This window comes from Mandrillus leucophaeus, unplaced genomic scaffold (assembly GCF_000951045.1).
Source record: "Mandrillus leucophaeus isolate KB7577 unplaced genomic scaffold, Mleu.le_1.0 Scaffold70, whole genome shotgun sequence".
Taxonomy (NCBI): domain Eukaryota; kingdom Metazoa; phylum Chordata; class Mammalia; order Primates; family Cercopithecidae; genus Mandrillus; species Mandrillus leucophaeus.
This window is the reverse complement of record NW_012107586.1, coordinates 5,828,473-5,837,799: the sequence shown is the minus strand read 5'-3', so window position 1 is coordinate 5,837,799 and position 9,327 is coordinate 5,828,473. Positions and strand designations below refer to the sequence as shown.

The 9,327-nt window shown below is 38.1% G+C and overlaps 1 long non-coding RNA gene across 1 annotated transcript in view; it reads right to left on the bottom strand.

Moving 5' to 3' along the window:
• Window positions 1–7,543: 7,543 nt before the first annotated feature.
• The window catches only part of LOC105528081, a 96,036-nt gene continuing 94,252 nt past the window's right edge, over window positions 7,544–9,327 (bottom strand). The window contains exon 4 of the long non-coding RNA XR_001004310.1: window positions 7,544–8,724. This is a non-coding gene — a long non-coding RNA (uncharacterized LOC105528081). The remainder of the gene's footprint in view (window positions 8,725–9,327) is intronic.

Genomic DNA, 9,327 nt, shown 5'->3' with positions numbered 1-9,327 from the left:
CTTAACAGACAACATAAATTTATTATCTAAAACTTTCAGAAATCAAAAGTCCTAAAATCCATTTGTTGGAATAGCTGTGTGACTTCTGGAGGCTCCCGAGAAGAATCTGTTGCTTGCTTTTTCTACCTTCTAGGATGTATTGGTCCATTTTCACACTGCTGCTGAAGCCATCCCCAAGACTGAGCAATTTACAAAAGAAAGAAGTTTAATAGACTTACAGTTCCAAATGGCTGGGAAGGCCTCACAATCATTGTGAAAGGTGAAAGGCACATCTCATATGGTGGCAGACAAGAGAAAAATTCTTGTGCAGGGAAACTTCCATTTTTAAAACTATCAGATCTCATGAGACTTATTCACTATCACGAGAACAGCATGGGAAAGACCCACCCCATGATTCAATCACTTCCTACCAGGTTCCTCCTGGACACGTGGGAATTATGGGAGTTATAATTCAAGATGAGATTTGGGTGGGGACACAACCAAATCATATCATAGAAACTCTCTGCCTTCCTTGGTTTGTGGGCCCTACTGGTGATGGCATCTTTCAGACTTCTGATTTGTTTTCACATCTCCTCTGACTTCTCCTCTTCTGCCACCCCTTAGAAGGACCCTTATGATTACATTGGACCCACCAGGATAATCTCAGATCACCTCCCCAATTTAATATCCCTAATTTAATCATACCTGCAAAGCCCCATTTGCCATGCAAGATAACATATTCACAGGTTTCAGGGATTATTCTGTGAACATCTTTGGGGGACCATTATTCTATTTATCACAAGGGGAATTCTGATTAAAATCACTGGATTGAACTTAAGTAGTAGATTTATTGCAAGAATATCCTCACATCTTCACCACTCACCATATCGAAGCCTTTGAAATGTCTCTTTGTAGTTCTGTCCACCAAGGTTTCCTCACTACTTGAATCTGGATTGCCCTTGCGACCTGTTTTGACGAATAGACTGTGGTGGAAGTGATGATGTGCCATGCGCAATCATAAGGGTTATTTGCTTCTGCTTTTGCCTTTGGAAAGTTCATCCTAAGAAGCATCAGAGAACAAGCCTAGGACAGCCTGGAAGATGAGAGAACCATGACTTGGACAAACTCATCACCTCAGCGAACAGCTAGTCAACCAGCTGACATTCTGATATATGAATCAGACCATCCTAGACAAATCAGAGTCCGGCCAACTTGTCAGCTCACCATAATACCTAAGTGAGTCCAGAAGAGGTCGGATAGACCTGGCTGAGATTACCGGAATTATGCAGCTGATTCAAGGACTCTCAGCAATATTCAATATTCATTGCTTTAAGACACTCAGTTTTAGAGTCGTTTGATAGTTTGTCACACAAAAATAGTATAGTGATATCAGTATTTATCTCCACTTCTCTCAAAAATTCAATCTAATGACGATAAAGGGTTGTATCCATCACTGTTGTTTTGTTTTTATCCCACAAGGATAAAGAAAAAATGGACAGAATAGAGAAACATTTTGGAAGCTCAAAAACAAAAGGACCACTTAATGATGGATTTAGCAGACACACACACACGTGCACACACACACACACACGTGCACACACACACACACGTGCACACACACACACACACAAGCTGGCTTAGCAATAGGAAAACAATGAGAAGAAATGCAATTCTTTGTGCAGAAACTCCAAGATGATCAGAGATTTACAGCACCAGTGCTCTTGTAAGGATATGTTTGTGTGAGAGAGACATAAAACTAGTAATTTTTTAAAGTCCCTTTGAGAAACGTAGTTTGAGATCCAATCTCCACTCTCTCCATAGGCCACCCAGAGAAAAGGAGTGAAGTTTTATTATACTTCACTTCTTTGGTATGAATGAGATAAAAAGAGGGCCTCTGGAGTAGAGAACATCAGGCACAGTTAAGGGTCCTAATGAAGGCTGAGAAACAGAGAGTTAAGTGAAATCTCATATTCTGCGTGCTGTGATCTCCAGCTCTCTTTTTCCACTCACCTCTCAGAACTCAGAAAGTCAATCTTACTGAGAAAGAAAGAAAGAAAGAAGAGAAAGAAAGAAAGAAGGAAAGAAAGAAAGAAAGAAAGAAAGAAAGAAAGAAAGAAAGAAAGAAAGAAAGAAAGAAAGAAAGAAAGAAAGAAGGAAGGAAGGAAGGAAGGAAGGAAGGAAGGAAGGAGAGAGAGAAAGAAAGAAAAGAAAGAAAAAGAAAGAGAAAGAAAGAAAGAAAGAAAGAAAGAAAGAAAGAAAGAAAGAAAGAAAGAAAGATTATTTCCACGTAAATGTGATCGAGATACAGAAAAGACCCAGATACTGATATCTGTGCTCCTCCAATGGAATGGCCAGTCCCTCCAATTAACCCTAAAGTGGAACTCATAATTGACAAGAGCATGGCACAGAGCTTCTTCTGCTTTTTGGTGGACCACATTTAATGTAACCGATCACCGATGAGTGTTCAATTTCCATGGAAATTCTCTAAAACAAAAGATGAGGTCAAGACAAATACAAAGAAAAAGGTAACCTGAAGGAGGCAGACAATGCAGAAAGGTGTTTTGTTTTGTTTTAGTCTAGAGAGCTGACAATTAAAAAAAAAAGAAAGAAAAAAGAAAAATGTCATATTTGTAAGCAAATGTGTTTGTTTTTTCTAGGGCTGACTTCTTAGGAGACACAAGAAATGACATATAAGAACATAAAGAAAAAAAGGGAGTTTTTTAAAAACTATGTTTATTGTTAATATTATCTTAGAGGTAAGTAAAGATGGTACATTCATGAGAAGAAAAAACAAGAAACTATCAAAACTCAAAGAGCAAAGAGCAAATGCTAGAGAATTCAAAACATGCTCAAAGAAATTTAAAGTCTCAAAGAATGGTTGAATGACAAAGAATTGGAAATATGCCAGAAAGTAAAACAAATCCTAAAAAAGATAGAAAAGGGGGACGAACAAAACAATGAAATAGAGCATAGGAGATTTGGGGAATCAGTCCTGGAGATTCAATATTTATACAGACATTCAGAAAGAAAGAATAGAAGCAAGAGAAAAAGTCATCAAAGAACAAATGCAAGATCATTTACCACGATTAAGGCGTCCATTGAGTGGGTGTTCAGCACAATGGATGAAAGAAGACTCACACCAGGTCTCAGCATTGTGAAATTTCTTCATAGAGGCAGAAATGAAATCATACAAATTTCCATAAAAATTTTAAAATATTATGTGAAGCCAATCAGAAATTAGAATTCCTTCACACTTATCACAGCAGTATGGAAGTCTAAGAGACAGGAATGCTACGTTCAAAACTACTAAGGATTTTTTTCCTCAACAGTCCCAGTTATTTCTTGCTACATAGCAAACAATTCCAAACCTCTAAATCATATGTTTTTCTCCCAAATCTGCACTTTGGATAAGGTTCATAAGAGAACGTTTTCTTGCTCCATGTAGCATAAACCAGGATGGTGTGACTGGTCAGGAGAATTCCCTTCCAAGTGAGCTTACTCATGTGACTGGTGAGTTGCTGCTGCTATCACTTCTACTTCATGTGGGTGTCTCCACTGAGTGGTTTCTGCTTCCTCACAGTATGAGGAACCCAACCCACTGGACAGGTTCCAAGAGTAACTGTCTCAAGGAAAAAAAAATAAGAAGAAAATCCTAACACTAGACAACATTTTGTGTCTTACCCTTGGATGTCACATAGCATCACTACCACCAGAGTCACGTATCTGTTCAGATTCAGATCAGGAAACAGAGACCACCCTCCCATCTCTATGAGAGGAGCATCAAAGTCACATTCTAATAGCATGTGGGATGGGAGCTGTTGTAGTTACTTTTGGAAAATATAATATCCCACATCAACCCAGAATTCCATACCCAGATAAACTATTTATTAATTAAGTGCAAAGGTTGAATGAAGATATTTTTCAAACATGTCAGATGTTAGAAAATTTGCCTCCCAGGTACTTATTCTCAGGAATATGTAGGAGAATGTGCCTTATCAAGACATGAGAATAAACCAATAAATATGAGGATTGAAATCCAGGAATGCAGAAACTTCATAGAGACTTCATAGAGAGATGAAGGACTCCCCAGGATGGTGGCGGGTGATCTCAGAGTGGCAGTTGTCTATCACTTGTAAAGAGCAACCAACCTGGACAGAAGGCTCTGGGAGTGATGTCTCCAAGGATATCTCGTTTTTACAATGTAGGATGTTTGATTGTATTGAGGAAGATTTAATCTATTAGGGAAGAAATTGAGGTTGGAGATGGGCACATAGAAAACTAAGGAGACAAAGACATAAGACAAATTCAAGAAAGAGTTTTCAAGGCAAGAAAAGCAATTCTATCCTACTGACTTAAGTAAGAATAGTGTTTATATGGTCATAAAATATCAACATTAAATACCTATAGAACCAAAATTCTGCTGTATTTTTATTGAGAGAATGGGATGTGTGGTTGAAATGTGGATGTGGATGGGAGTAGGGGAGATTGAAGAAAACTAAGTCATTATTTTCTACAATAGGAAATGAATAGTTGAGGTCTAAAATTTAGACATCAGGAAGTTGTCATGTAAGTATACCTCTTAGAGACATTGATAAATAAATTTATAAAGTGATCTGAAAGTGCTTGCCTCTGGTAAATGGGATGAGTGAGGAAGGATGACCAGGGAATGAATAAAAAGAATGCTATTTTCATAAACCTCATTAAACTTTTTTTTTTTTTTTAATGGAGTCTCACTCTGTTGCCCAGGCTGGGATGCAGTGGTATAATCTCTGCTCACTGCAGCCTGAGCCTCCCAGGTTCAAGTAATTCTTGTGCCTCAGCCACCTGAGTAGTTGGGATTACAGGTGCCTGCCACCATGCCTGCCTAATTTTTGCTTTTTTTGTACAGATGGGGTTTCACCATGTTGGCCAGGCTGGTCTCGAACTCCTGTCCTCAAGCTATCCACCTGCCTTGGCCTCCCAAAATGCTGAGATTACAGGCATGAACCACCGCACCCAGGCCCCTCATGAAACTATTTGACTCTCAAGAATAAGGAATAGGGAAACCTACATTTTTCCTTGGAGAGCACATTGTGGTTTTCACTCTCTGTAATCACCGCCAGATGTTACCAGGGTCTCTGGGAGGAAAGGGCAGAGGGGCTAGCTGTGTCTATGGCAGTGGAGCTGCTCCTATCTCCCCACAGCTGCCTACCTCACCCAGAAGCTGCAGGAGCACTTCCCAGCTTCCTGTGCACCCAGGGCTGGTAGAGGACAGAGGGGCCTGCACCAAAGGTGTCCTCATCTGTTTCTTGCTGCCTCCATGGCCTTAGAGGAGAGAATTTACTTCTTAAAATTGACCTTTGATAAATGGGACAGAAATAACTATCACTTCCAAAAGAACTCATTAAGCTTCCTGGGAAATATGGATGTAAATAAAATATTGATTAAAAGCTAAAAGGATTTTAATTAGGTTACTTAGTTTAATCGTTTAATTTGGCAGAAACAGACAACTTGGACAAGGTTCTTTGTGTAAGCACATTTCAATTCACTAATTAAAATTTCAGATGGCAATCTGAGTTTAGCAAAGGGATCTTCAAAGGCAAGCAAGATGCCCATTTATTTTATTTTATTAAAAAAAAAAAAACTCAAAGCAATTGTAAGATGTTACTTTGAGTTCTCTCTTGGAAATAATGTGAGTGCCTGAATATATTGTAACCCACTTTGGTCCATATACCAGCTGTAATTAATTTATAGTGAACAGGAAAGATAACTTGGTGGCAAACATCACATAAATTATACTTTTATTAAAGAATCTCCTGTGTTTTTAGCAGAATGGAGAGAATTGGTCTTTTGCAGATCCAGTGTTATTAAGTAGGAGAAATTAACTCCTAAACATGTAAAACTCATAGCACAGAGAAATGTTATTTATTCACCCCAATTCAGCTAGTGCATAAACTATTTTGAAAGGAGACACCCAGTGAACCTCTATTTTGAGTCCCTATTAGGTAATTAGATATCGATATACTAAATGGCATACTTCAAGGTCAGAGCTATGTCTGTGCTCTGTTTAACACGGGGCAGCACACAGAGTATATCAGTTGGGGATAGTGATTACAAGAACAGACTCTAGAGTCACATGCCAGGGCTCAAATCCTGGTTTGCCACTAAATAGTCACATGACCTTGGGCAATTTAAATAGCATTCCTATGTCTTAGTTTCCACATGTATAACATAGAAGAGGTAATAATTTTACCGACTTTGCAGAATTATGATGAGGATTAAAAGCATACATTTAAAACAGTAAGTGAAGCTGTGGAATGTGATCATACCTAATAAATGTCAGTTCTAGAAATATGTAAATTAGAGTGGTAGAATTGCAGAAAATTGAAAATTGTTATTTTTAATGGGAGATAAAGAAAAAGAATAATCATCACGGACTATATTTTAAGATAGATCTAGATTCAAATCCTCACTCTAATGTTCATTAGCTGTGTGTGCCTTGAGCAAGTCACTTAACTGCTGTGCTTCAATTTCCTTTTATACAAATGAGGATAACCACACCTCACTCAGAATGTTATGGAAGAGTCAATCATGTTAAGGCCCTATAAAAACTTGACCCATAGGACTTGTTCAACGAATGTTAAGTTACCATCTTTTCTCTTATACAATAAATAAAAGAATAGGGCCAGGCACGGTGACTCACGCCTGTAATCCCAGCACTCTGCGGGGGCCAAGGCAGGTGGATCACGAGATCAGGAGATCGAGACCATCCTGGCTAACACGGTGAAACCCCGTCTCTACTAAAAATACAAAAAATTAACCGGGTGTGGTGGCGGGTGCCTGTAGTTCCAGCTACTCGAGAGGCTGAAGCAGGAGAATGCCATGAACCCGGGAGGCAGAGCTTGCAGTGAGCTGAGATCACACCACTGCACTCCAGCCTGGGCGACAGAGTGAGAGACGTCATCTCAAAAAAATAAATAAATAAAAATAAAAATAAATAAAAAAAAGAATAGAGGACATATGTCTGGTGAACTACACTATAAAAATTTATAGATGTGGTGACTCAAGGTGGTGGCTTCCATTACTTTAAATTCTGTAGGAAGGACTTCAGTGATGTATTGATTTTATGAAAGCTATCCAAACACAGGAGGGCCTGCGTATGCCCTGATACAATCAAAATCCATCACTCATCCATTATAGGAGAGGCAGCATTTTGATTCACACACACATTAATTGTACATGTCAAAAATGCTGGTATTTACATAAAAAATCATCAGAGCTTTTGTACAAAAGCCATGACAGTGGGATGACATTCACTCCCTCTTTAACAACTTCAGAGAAAGTGCTGAAGGCACTAATCTCACCTCACGACTGTGTTTGTGACCTCAGCCCAAATATTTCACTGATATCATGTTAAGATACTGGGTTGAAATTCTTATGTGATGCTGATTTCCACGTAAATTTCCAAATACCTTTCACTGATACAAATGCAACTGAATGGAGATAAGACCACTGGTTTCAGAAGGAAAGTCAACATATTTCCTATGATTATCACCAGTAAATAAGGCAACCAGACACCCCTTTGTTTATTTTTAATAAAGTCTTTATTAGGCCAAAAATCATGAAGATGAAAAACAGAGAGAAGTGAGAGGGAAGCCTGTATATCAAATATTCACAGAACTGAGATTTTTAATCTGGTTTTACATCCCCCTAATCTATGTAATTTGAATATTACAACCATTTTGGTATAGCCAAAGATTTCTCTTCATCATTCAAAATTGTCAATTCCTGTTTTGAAGGTCTTGGTTTAGCAGAAAGTTGGAACAAGTCGCCTTGCCAGAGTTTTATTTCTTCTAACACTTAGGTCAAATTTTTCTAAAGTTCCCGTTTACTCCTTTAAAACTCAGCTTCTGTTGGAATCTGCCAAAGCCTTCTTCTTTCTTCCTACCACTTTCCGAACCCATAATCTGTGCCACTCAATTAACATGTATTTTCAACCTATGACATGTGCCCAATTTATCTTAATAACAACATGGATGAGTAGAAGTAGTACTAGGACCATGACCTTGTGAAATGTATATTATAGCTTGAGAGGCAAAAACCGATGAATACAAATAGAGAAAGTGTAAGACGACATGTAAAGAAAAGCATAATTGTGTAGCTCAGGGCATATATGAACAGGATGACCCAATAAAATATGCTTTTAAAGCCAGGTGGGGTTTCAAACTCCCTTTACTGGGAATGGGATTACAGGTCATTTCATTCTGCCTCCCACATGTACCATGTGCCACTCTATAGTAATGAAACGGAAATCACTCACCATACACAAAAATCTTTTCACTATTGAATAAATAAATACATACTTAAAGTCCAACTTTTTTCTAAATTAAAAAAATCTAATTAATATTTTTTCCCCTGATTTGGTAAAGTATTACAGATCCTGTGGGGTGAACCAATTGGTGGCTAGGTTTAATGACACAAGGCAATCACTGACTGCAAAGGCTTTTTCTCCAACAAAAGCCATATTCTATTAGTATTCAGTAAATCCTTGAAACAGACATAAGCTCAAGCCACCAGGCAGCTCTTTGTCTGTCATTATCGGTTGTTCTTTGATGAAACTGCTATCTTGGAAAATGCATCTGCCTTCCTTGGGAGATTGTTAAGCACTGAAGAATGAATGAACCTGCAATTTCTAGGCTGTGTAGTTTTGCTCTGAATAGCAACCAATGGAAGAAGGTAAGTGTGGCATCTCTGATCAGCCTGATCCTGAAATAAGAAGGTTATACAACCAATTTCAAAGCCAGTTTTTGTTCATTGGGTAAAAATTCACTAAATCCCATATATCTCCTAAGGGACTCTATCTATTTTTCATTTTTTTCCTTAAAATTAAAAGAAAACCTACCCAACTAATAAAAACAAACCTTTAATTCCAGCAAGGCAAGATGATAATGCAATTTTAACTCAAGCTTCATTTGAAATTAACTGATTAGAATATCCTAGATGATGAAATGCTAGGTTAGTCATCTTTGGAAACTGAAGTTATCCTTTGGTGCTTGAATAGACATCTTTGAACATTATTCTTTCCATCTCCTCTAAATTTCACTTTCAAGTCCTTTCCTCTAGTCTCCAGTGTCATTGTGTGGAACTATAGTGATAGTGCCCATTATTCCCCCAAAGTCATAGTTGTGTAGATTCATGTTTCCACTGTGAACTTCTGACATGAGATTATCAAAGATACATAAAACAGAGCAAACTGTCCTTTCTTATCTCCCCAATCACATCTTTATTTCATTGTCATTACTCTACGTAGTCATAGGGCTGACATATAAAAATGGTCTAGACTATAGCTTCAATTTCTGCATGGAAACA